We start from the raw sequence: 9,828 nt of genomic DNA on the forward strand, positions 1-9,828 counted from the left end.
TTTTTCACATTAATGGCATGTAAATATCAGCACATTTTTTTTAAAATAAAATTATAAACAAGCTATGCATACAAGTTTGTTTGTAAGATTCAGCAGTTTAACCCCTTAAGGACCAAACTTCTGGAATAAAAGGGAATCATGACATGTCACACATGTCATGTGTCCTTAAGGGGTTAAAGTTGATTAGAAATCTAAGCACGCTAGATGTGGTGAGTAGTATGCTAAATGTACTAAGTGAGTGTCATGAGAGTAGGACACAGGTTAAGGACATTAGTGTACTTAAGCACATAACTGCAGAATAATCATAAATACAACAGGAATAGTAATGGAGTAACGCATGTGATTTAGATTGAATATTTCCCATTATACTGTGAAGACTTGAGTGTATTAGACAACTGCTTAGTATACCACCCCAGGCTGTACTAGGACATGTCAGAGACACCCTCAATCCCCTGTCACTTATGCAAATGCGGTTTCTGCTTCAAGGCACAGTATAGGGATAAACATATGGTATAGGCAAGGAAGAGAAAGTGAAATACTGGGGGGGGCGTGTCTTGGCCACCATCTTAGATGGCCACGTTTTAGAGAGGCTCCCGGTCAAGGGGGGCAATTTCGTTCAAAAAGTGCAAATTTAACTGCAAAATAAATATTTTACTTATGATAACTAATAGGTAATAACTATCTGAACATGGAGAAACAAAGAAAAAACGAAAAATCTGTACCTGCAATAAAGAAAACGGGAGCAGGAGCTGCTGGGGTGAATAAAGGTTCCCAGGCTCACTCCCCTGCTTCCAAGCCCGGTTCGCGGCTGGTTTCGCCGCTTAAAATATCGTTGGTGGCGCCGGGGAAATCCCTCCCCACCTCCCTCCCGGTCTCCCATGCCAAATCGTATGCCTGTGCGGTCGCGTCCCGCTCGCAGCATCCAGAGAGCGGCGGGACCGCGGCCGCACTAGCCGACACCTCTGTGTGCGGCTCAGAGTGCTCCGAGCACTCAGCATGCTCAGAGCACAGAGTTGTGTCTCCCGCGAGCGGCAAGGACCACCTAGCAAGCCGCTCGCGGTCTCAGCATAGAGCAGCCCGGTCACTCATTTACAAAAGTGACCGGGCTGCAAGTAAAGGGGAGGGTAGTGTGAGGTCTCGCTCCCCATCGGGATCCTCGGCCTCCAGGTTGTCGGTCCCGGTGGGGGGGGGGGCTCTGCTATCCGACCCAAAATTCTTAAAGGGACAGTAAGGGCTATGGAAAGCCCAAATGTACAAAATATGGAAATAGGAGCTGAAATGCTCCAAACAAGTACTTTCTCTGCACTACCACAGAGAAAAGGACATGATGCCACAACAAAGATGGCTGCCAGACCAGACATTGCATATTCCACTCCCAAGATGGCCACTGCCACCTCCAATATGGCTACCACCACATTTATGGCAGCGACTTACAATCCGAATATGCCACCTGAATTGGCAGATGATCTGCCACCATCAGCTGGCATGATAATACAACTCATTAAAGATTTGAGAGTTGATCTGAAAAACGACTTTAAGAAAGACTTTGACACTTTATATGGAGTCATGGAGGGCATTAATCAGCGGACGGAAATAATAGAGAATAGATTGCACTCTCAAGAGCAATCTCACCTGGATTTGGTTGAAACTGTAAAAGAGCTTCAGAAGCAAGTACACCAACAAGCGGAAAAGTTAGCGGACGCCGAGGATAGAAGTAGGCGTAATAACCTAAGGATCAGGGGGATCCCTGAAAATATAGACTCTCTGGAATTACAAAGTTATTTCCAGGCAATGGTGAAGTCAGCTCTACCAACTGCTAAAAATACGGATCTGCTACTGGACCGCATCCATAGATTGCCTAAACCTGGCAATGCGCCTGCGGCTGCACCCAAGGATGTGATAGTGAGATTTCACTATTACCACGTTAAAGAGGAATTTATGGGTGCAGTACGCACGTCAGGTCTCACGGGGGACTACAGCGGTATGAAGGTCTTCCAAGACTTCTCTGCCCAAACAATGAGGCGACGCAGAGAATTTCAACTTTTTACCGCGGATCTAAGACGAAGAGGGATAAGATACAGATGGGGATTCCCGGTTAAAGTCCTTTTCCGCATGGATGGCAGGAATTTCGTAATCACGTCGCCTGAGGAAGGAATGGAACTCATCCAATCCATGAATAGAAGTCAGGTATCGCCTCATAGACTCTCGCCATCTACTCCTCTGCATGCCAGTAAGAGAAGCAAATCTGACACTTCCTGAGTTTCCAGTTTATAGAGCTACAGTCTTAATTTTCCACGGTCGTAAATCGTTCGACACTTCAAGTTTAGATGTTCTTCCTATCTTCACTAAGGGATTTTATTTACTTCTTTTAATATACGTTTATTTACATGATTTTTTTTTTCTCTCTTGACTTTTATGGCTTGGTTCCGAGAAAACTTTATCTCTGTAACAGACTATTGAGTCCTGCTCCAGTCTGGAGATTTAACGGGATTACTTTGAATCTTGACTTGTTTCTCCTCGTTATGACTGTCCTTAGAGTTTGCACACCAATGATTATTTGATATGCAACTTAATAGTTTATTTCAGTAATCTATTTGACCACTTAAGTATTTCCAAATGTTCACAATCAATATTATTTTGTGGTTTTTTTTTTCATTATTATTTTTTATTTATTTATTTATTTTTTTTTGGTGTGGGTTTTTTTTATTTATATTGCCCCCCTTGTACCCAGCAGCCTTCTCTCCCCCCAACCTGGGCCTAATACCCTGAGATGGAGAAACTTTTTTTGCTCTCCCTCATGGCCCTTTTTCAATGTTTGTTTATTTCCCCTGATAGGGGTATATACCCAAGTTTTTTGTACCCCGTTGATATTTTTATTTTTCTATTTTCTTTGACCATCCATCCTTTAAAATTTGGTAGAAATGTTTCCAGATCACGAATCACAGAAATGCCTCATACAAAAATGCATATTATGTGGCATCAGCGACTTGCACAAATCTGTTTATTTATTCCTGTACACACATGTACACAACTAGAGTTTGTTGTGACAGTATTGTTGGATGTCTCTTTATTGGAAGGCGGTTGTTCGGACTCTCACAAAGTTGAATGTTCTTTTACTCTTTATCAAGCATTGCTGTTCCATAAATTATGGTTTTAAAATATATGTCATTTAATGTGAGAGGCCTGAACACCGCCCACAAAAGACGCTTACTATTTAAAGAAGCAAAATACAACAAATCAGATGTCATCTGTGTACAGGAAACGCATTTTAAAAATGATAAAAAACATAAGATTATGTCAAAGCTTTTCCCAGTCCAATATCATAGCACTTATAAATCCAAGTCTAGAGGTGCATCGATCTTCTTCCATAGGAATGTAGCATGTTCGACGAACAAAGTAATGACGGATGATGACGGGAGGTATTTAATATGGATAGGTTCACTTAACACTATTGAATATACTATAGTGAACATGTATTTTCCCAACACCGGTCAGTTGCAGTTCTTTAGGAAATTGATGGACTTAGTGAATGAGAATGTGAGAGGTAGCTTGGTAATGTGTGGTGATACGAATTTTGTTATGGACGGTGAATTGGATAACGCTAGGGAAGACAGTGATCAACAACATAGAGGGGACAGCGACAGATTAGCAAACAAATGTTCCAGATACATGATTGAATGTGGTTTATATGATTCCTGGAGACTGATGCATGAGAATGAAAGAGATTTTACGTATTATTCTGTATCTAAAAATATGTATTCCAGGCTGGATAGGTTTATGGTCCAGAGCGCTTTAATTCCGCACATCTTGAAATCTGATATCTTAGACATTAACTGGTCTGACCATGCTCCAATCATAATGCATATTGACGAAATTGTTTCTTCAGCCCCGAATAGAACCTGGAAATTAGGCGATTATTTATTAAATGATGTTGTGAACAGATCATTGACGGAGAAAGCCTTGAGCGATTATTTTTTGGAAAATGCCTCACCCGAGGTTCCTGGTGAGGTGTCTTGGAATGCGCATAAGGCTGTGTTAAGAGGTCATTTTATTTCTAGAGCGTCTCACCTGAAGAAACTTAAAGACAATAATTTAAGAACATTGGAAAAAGAACTGTACAATTTGAACCAGGCTAATAAATTTGGCCCCTCGCCTTCCCTATCAGCAATGATAGGAGAAATTAAGACTAAAATTAACAAAATTAATTTAGATCGTACATCTCTTATGGTGAGACGTCTCAGGAAAACATTTTACTTAAAAGGCAACAGGGCCTCTACTCTTTTGCCATCTAAACTCCGGCAAGTAAATGCACAATCAAAAATAGCGTATTTACTTGATGATCAGGGGCGAAAAGTGTTTCATCCTACTAAAATTAGTGACATGTTTGCAGAGTATTATAGTAAACTTTATAATTTAGAATGTGATTCGAACCTTACCCAGCCTTCTGCAACGACCATTGATAAATTTTTAGACAGAGTGACATTGCCTCGGCTGTCTCCAGGACACTTAGAAAGCTTAGGATGTGAAATATCAGCAAAAGAGATAGCTGAGGCGATCAAACTTATGCCATCCGGAAAAGCCCCTGGTCCCGATGGATTCACTATTTTATATTATAAAACTTTTCAAGAAATTTGAATTCCCCACATGACCAAATTATTCAACTCCTATAAGTCCGGGGGAACGATGCCAGAGGAGTCCTTGTGCGCACGAATAGTCACCTTGCCAAAACCGGGAAAAACTCCTGATAGATGTCACAATTTTAGACCCATTTCTCTAATCAATAATGACTCAAAGATTTACTCTAAAGTTCTCGCAAATAGATTAACCAAATTAATCCCATTGCTAATAAACAAGGATCAAGTGGGTTTTGTAAAGGATAGACAGGCGCCCGACGGGACTAGAAGATTCATAAACTTGATTCAGCACATAAATATGACCAAAACGCCTTCATTGCTTCTATCTCTAGACGCAGAGAAGGCGTTTGACAGGATACATTGGGGATATTTATGGAGAACGTTAGAAAGATTCAACATACCATCATCCTTTATCACAGCAATTAAGGCGCTATATTGTGCACCTTCCGCCCATGTCTCAGCTTCCGGTTTCACATCCAAAAGTTTTTTCTAACCAATGGGACGAGACAGGGGTGCCCTTTATCTCCTATTCTATTTGTTCTAGCAATAGAACCCCTAGCTGAACTAATTAGAACAACCCCACAAATTGCAGGAATTGCTGTTAAAGAATCCGCACACAAAATTGGCTTGTTTGCAGACGATATAATTCTAGCTGTCAAAAACCCAAAAGAATCTTTGAGCCACCTCAAAGACATTTTAACTCAATTTGGCGAGATATCGTACTACAAATTAAACGAGTCTAAGTCTCAGGCCCTTCCATTTCATTTAAAAAATTCGGAAACCATTGCCCTTAAGAAATTATATTTATTTGATTGGAGAGCTGACTATATAGAGTATCTTGGCATTAATTTATGCAAAAATTTGGTAAATATGCATAATCACAACTTGAGGAAAACATGGTCGGACCTACAAAAGGAGATGGAGAGATGGGGCGGAATGGAACTTTCATGGCTGGGGAGGGTAGCATCTGTTAAAATGACGATACTTCCAAAAATTCTATATTTCTTTAGGACCATCCCTTTATCCATCCCATTATCATTTTTTAATAAAGTTCACTCGACAATGATGAAGTTCATCTGGGGGAACAAGCCTGCTCGAGTGAAGCTCACTTCCTTGCAGCACCACAAATCGAATGGCGGTATCGGTGTTCCCGATATCCGCAAATATTATTTCGCCACTAACGCTGCAGTGGCTGTGAGCTTTAATAATCAGGTTGATAAACCCAGATGGATGGAAATAGAAGAATCAAAAATTTTACCGGTTAGATTGTCAGAATTACCTTGGTTAAATCCTAAGAAAAGACCTGGAATCACAAAGTTATTTTTATCTACCAAGACTACACTTAAGGCCTGGGATATTGTTTTTAAAAATGATCATTCTCCCAGCCTATATAGAGCAATGCCAATTGAGCTATTGAAGGATTATATTCCATCTTTAAAAACAGAACTGTTGAAGGAATGCTCTATAACTAATCTTGACAATTTTTTTCATGGCAATGCTATTCTTTCTTTGGAAAAATTGAAACTTAAGTATGGATTAACGAATGTATGTGAATTGGATTGTATGTTAATCATTGACAAATTGAAAGAACTATATAAGGTACCTGAAACAGATAAAAATTATAAAGCGCTTGAGATGTCTCCATTAGAGAAAGCTTTTTTATGCAGCCCCACTAGTAAAGGCATGATATCTTTATGCTACTCGTTTTATAACGCCAAGCCCCTAGTAAAATTAAAACATATGTTGTCATGGGAGATGGAGTTGGGTGCCCAGTACGATCTAGAAGAATGGTTCGGTTTTTTTAAAGCTTTAAAAGGTATTTCATATTGCACCGACCACTTTGAAAATCATTACAAAATTTTATATCGTTGGTACCTGGCCCCGTCTAGATTGCACAACATGAACAATATGTATTCTGACCGGTGTTGGAGAGATTGTGGGGGTGTGGGCAATATGGCCCATATTTGGTGGTTCTGTCCTAAATTAACTAAATATTGGAAATTGATTCACAACCTAATTATTAAAGTGGACAGAACCATTAGCATTTTAACCTCGGAACTAGCCTTATTTAAAAAACTCCCGGAGTCCATTAATAGATCGGACAAAATAATCATAGGTCACATTTTGATCGCTGCTACATCCTGTTTACCTAGACATTGGAAGTCCCAAGATGTGCCATCTCTCAGAGAAGTTTTTAATTTGATTCTAGAAAACAAGGCACACGAATTATCACATAGAGCTAATATGCGTGGTTTCCCAATATTAAAATACAATTGGGATAAGTGGGAAGAAAAAATCAAAGCAGCATATGGTCTTTGACATATTTACTATTAAAGTACATTGATGTAAAATTATTACTATTTTCTATTTATTTTTTTGCCATATACACTGTTATGCCTATTGCAATACTGGATGGTTATTCTTTTCCATTTTCAAGTTCCCCTTCCCTTCCTACCCCCAATACAATGTTTATATTCTTGTTGTTATACAAATATGTAAAACTTTAATAAAAATTATTTGAAAAGAAAGTGAAATACTATTGCGACAGGCTATTCTGTTATGGTCATAAATGGTATATCTTGTTGCTAAACATTTGTGGTACGTATAAACGCATGTTGCTTATTGGCTTGTAGTCATTATAGGCTTGTCTTGTAGAGGTCTCCGGTTAGGTGGGTATCTGTTTAGGAGGCTGCAGAGTGGCAAATACAGCGTCCGTTGTGGCAGAGGGTTTGGGTATGTGCCTCTGAGAGTCCCGCCTGAGTGCTCACTATCAACCGATGCCCAGCATTGGGAATGACGATAGGGGTACTTGGCAGTCTTTTTGGGGCATAGGTAGGGACCTTGACGCTGGTTCCGGTGGCTGCTGGGATAAGGCAAAGTCTAGTTGCGTTAGGTCTGATGCCGGGCCCGTTCGCTTGTCGCTGTGGGTACCTGTAGTTTTATTGTAGGTAGTTGGTGCTCCGGCCCTGGACTCTGGAACTCCCCTTGATGTTGACAGGTTCTGGTGCCCTGATGGGTGTTTGCTTCTTGAAGTTTGCCTGGCGGGGTTCGGTGCCGTGTGAGGATGAGGTGGGACATGCTTGTCTCTGCGAGTTATCAGCGCTGTTTGGGTCATTCGCTTGCGGGTATGCGGGTGAGGTCTCCGTCATCCGTCTCCGCCATCTTGTGGTTGCCTCCGAGCGGGGGACAGCGCGGCTGCGGCTGCGCCCGGCACGTGCAGGTCCGTCTCTGGGTAAGCTCACTTGTATGTTGGCCTGTCGCTCTCTGAGTGCCAGTTGTGCCCAAAAGGTGTCGAAGATTGCGTCTAGCCTCTTCAGGACATCGGTCTCCGCTCTGCCGCCATTGCAGTCACACGTGGCATCCACCATTATGTAGGCCTGTGCGGCTGGAATCTGCTTGTAAGGCTCCACCATCCGCGTCTGTTTCCGTCTGGCGGGGTTCGACCAGGAGAACCTCCGCCGGTCCTGTGGGGGGGGGGAGCGAGTGATCAGTGGCACAGCGTCCCTGGCGCGGAGGCGAGGAGTGCGGCCGCCTCCCCCCAGCCCCATCCACTGCAGGCCGCCATGAGCCCCTTCAGGCTTGTGCTTGTGGGAAATACTCAAGTTTAGTATCAGGCGATTCGCCAGGGTGCCCCCAGCATGGGTAGCGTACCCCAGCATCTTTTTAGTAATCAAATTAGTGAGTATATCCCCAAAAAACGCTTTGGCATTGGGAGCTCCTCTGCCATGCGACCGTCTAGTTTGCAGGTCAGGTCCCGCCCCATGGTTGTCCTGTTTTTTGACAGGGACAGAGCTCTCTAGGTGTAGCATACAGGTTTCTAGAGTTGTCAGAGTCCTCTGTTGATTAGATGACCCACCTGGATCAAGTTGAGGTGGTAAGGCCGAGGCCTCCACCTGTCCCGTGGTGGCCATCTTAGGCTGGGCTTGGTGATGGAGTAATGCTCCTATATCTTGGGTTTCCATGGGTGTACTGGGTGACTACTTTAGTGCAGCACTTCATGTCAGGCTCACTATCTACCAACATTTGGCCTTCTCATGCACAGCATTGGGCCCTTGTGTGCACCACCTGGGAGCCTTTTACAGGCCAGCAGCAGGAGTAAGTAGTAAGCTACGCGCCATGTTAGTTTTGGCTGCGGTATGAAGAAGAACGGCATCAACTTGTGGCAGAGCACACTAGGTGGTGAGTTATGGATTACTTACGGTCCAAAGGGCAGGATTGAGCAAGAATAAGGCTGGTTTTCTACCAGTTTTGCAGGAGTCACAAAGTGTGCGTCTGCCTCAGGTAATAGCAAGCTCTGCCCCCACTGGTTGATTTTGAATCTTTCATGAACTGCATCTCTAACCATCTGGTATGTCTTACCATGTGCAGTTGTGATTTAGAAAGCCCTATTAAAACTTTAAACAATTAAACAATGTATGCAGTCTATCTACAATATTGATGTTTATACTACTTTATCTAGGCATGGCAGTGATCCAAACATTTGACATTTCAAGTTATTCCCAGACTTCAATTATCACTAAGGAAGGGAGATCATAATCTTTTCTTTTTTTTTTTTTTTTTTAAACTTCAGATGGATTCAAAATGGATTTTCAAATGAAAAACTATGGTGCCCATCTTTTACATTAAATACATACAATTAAAGGACCACTCTAGTGCCAGGAAAACATACTCGTTTTCCTGGCACTAGAGGACCCTGAGGGTGCCCCCACCCTCAGGGACCCCCTCCCGCCGGGCTCTGGAGAGAGGAAGGGGTTAAACTTACCTTTTTTTCCAGCGCCGGGCGGGGAGCTTTCCTCCTCCTCTCCATCTTGATCGCGACGTCATCGGCTGAATGCGCATGCGCGGCAGGAGCCGCGCTCGCATTCAGCCGGTCGCATAGGAAAGCATTTACAATGCTTTCCTATGGACGCTTGCGTGCTCTCACTGTGATTTTCACAGTGAGAAGCACGCAAGCGCCTCTAGCGGCTGTCAATGAGACAGCCACTAGAGGATTTGGAGGCTGGATTAACCCTCATTATAAACATAGCAGTTTCTCTGAGACTGCTATGTTTATAAAAAAAAGGGTTAATCCTAGAGGTACCTGGCACCCAGACCACTTCATTAAGCTGAAGTCGTCTGGGTGCCTAGAGTGGTCCTTTAACCCCTTAAGGACCAAACTCCTGGAATAAAAGGGAATCATGACATGCCACACATG

The sequence above is a fragment of the Pelobates fuscus genome, chromosome 3 (assembly GCF_036172605.1).
Source record: "Pelobates fuscus isolate aPelFus1 chromosome 3, aPelFus1.pri, whole genome shotgun sequence".
Taxonomy (NCBI): Eukaryota; Metazoa; Chordata; class Amphibia; order Anura; family Pelobatidae; genus Pelobates; species Pelobates fuscus.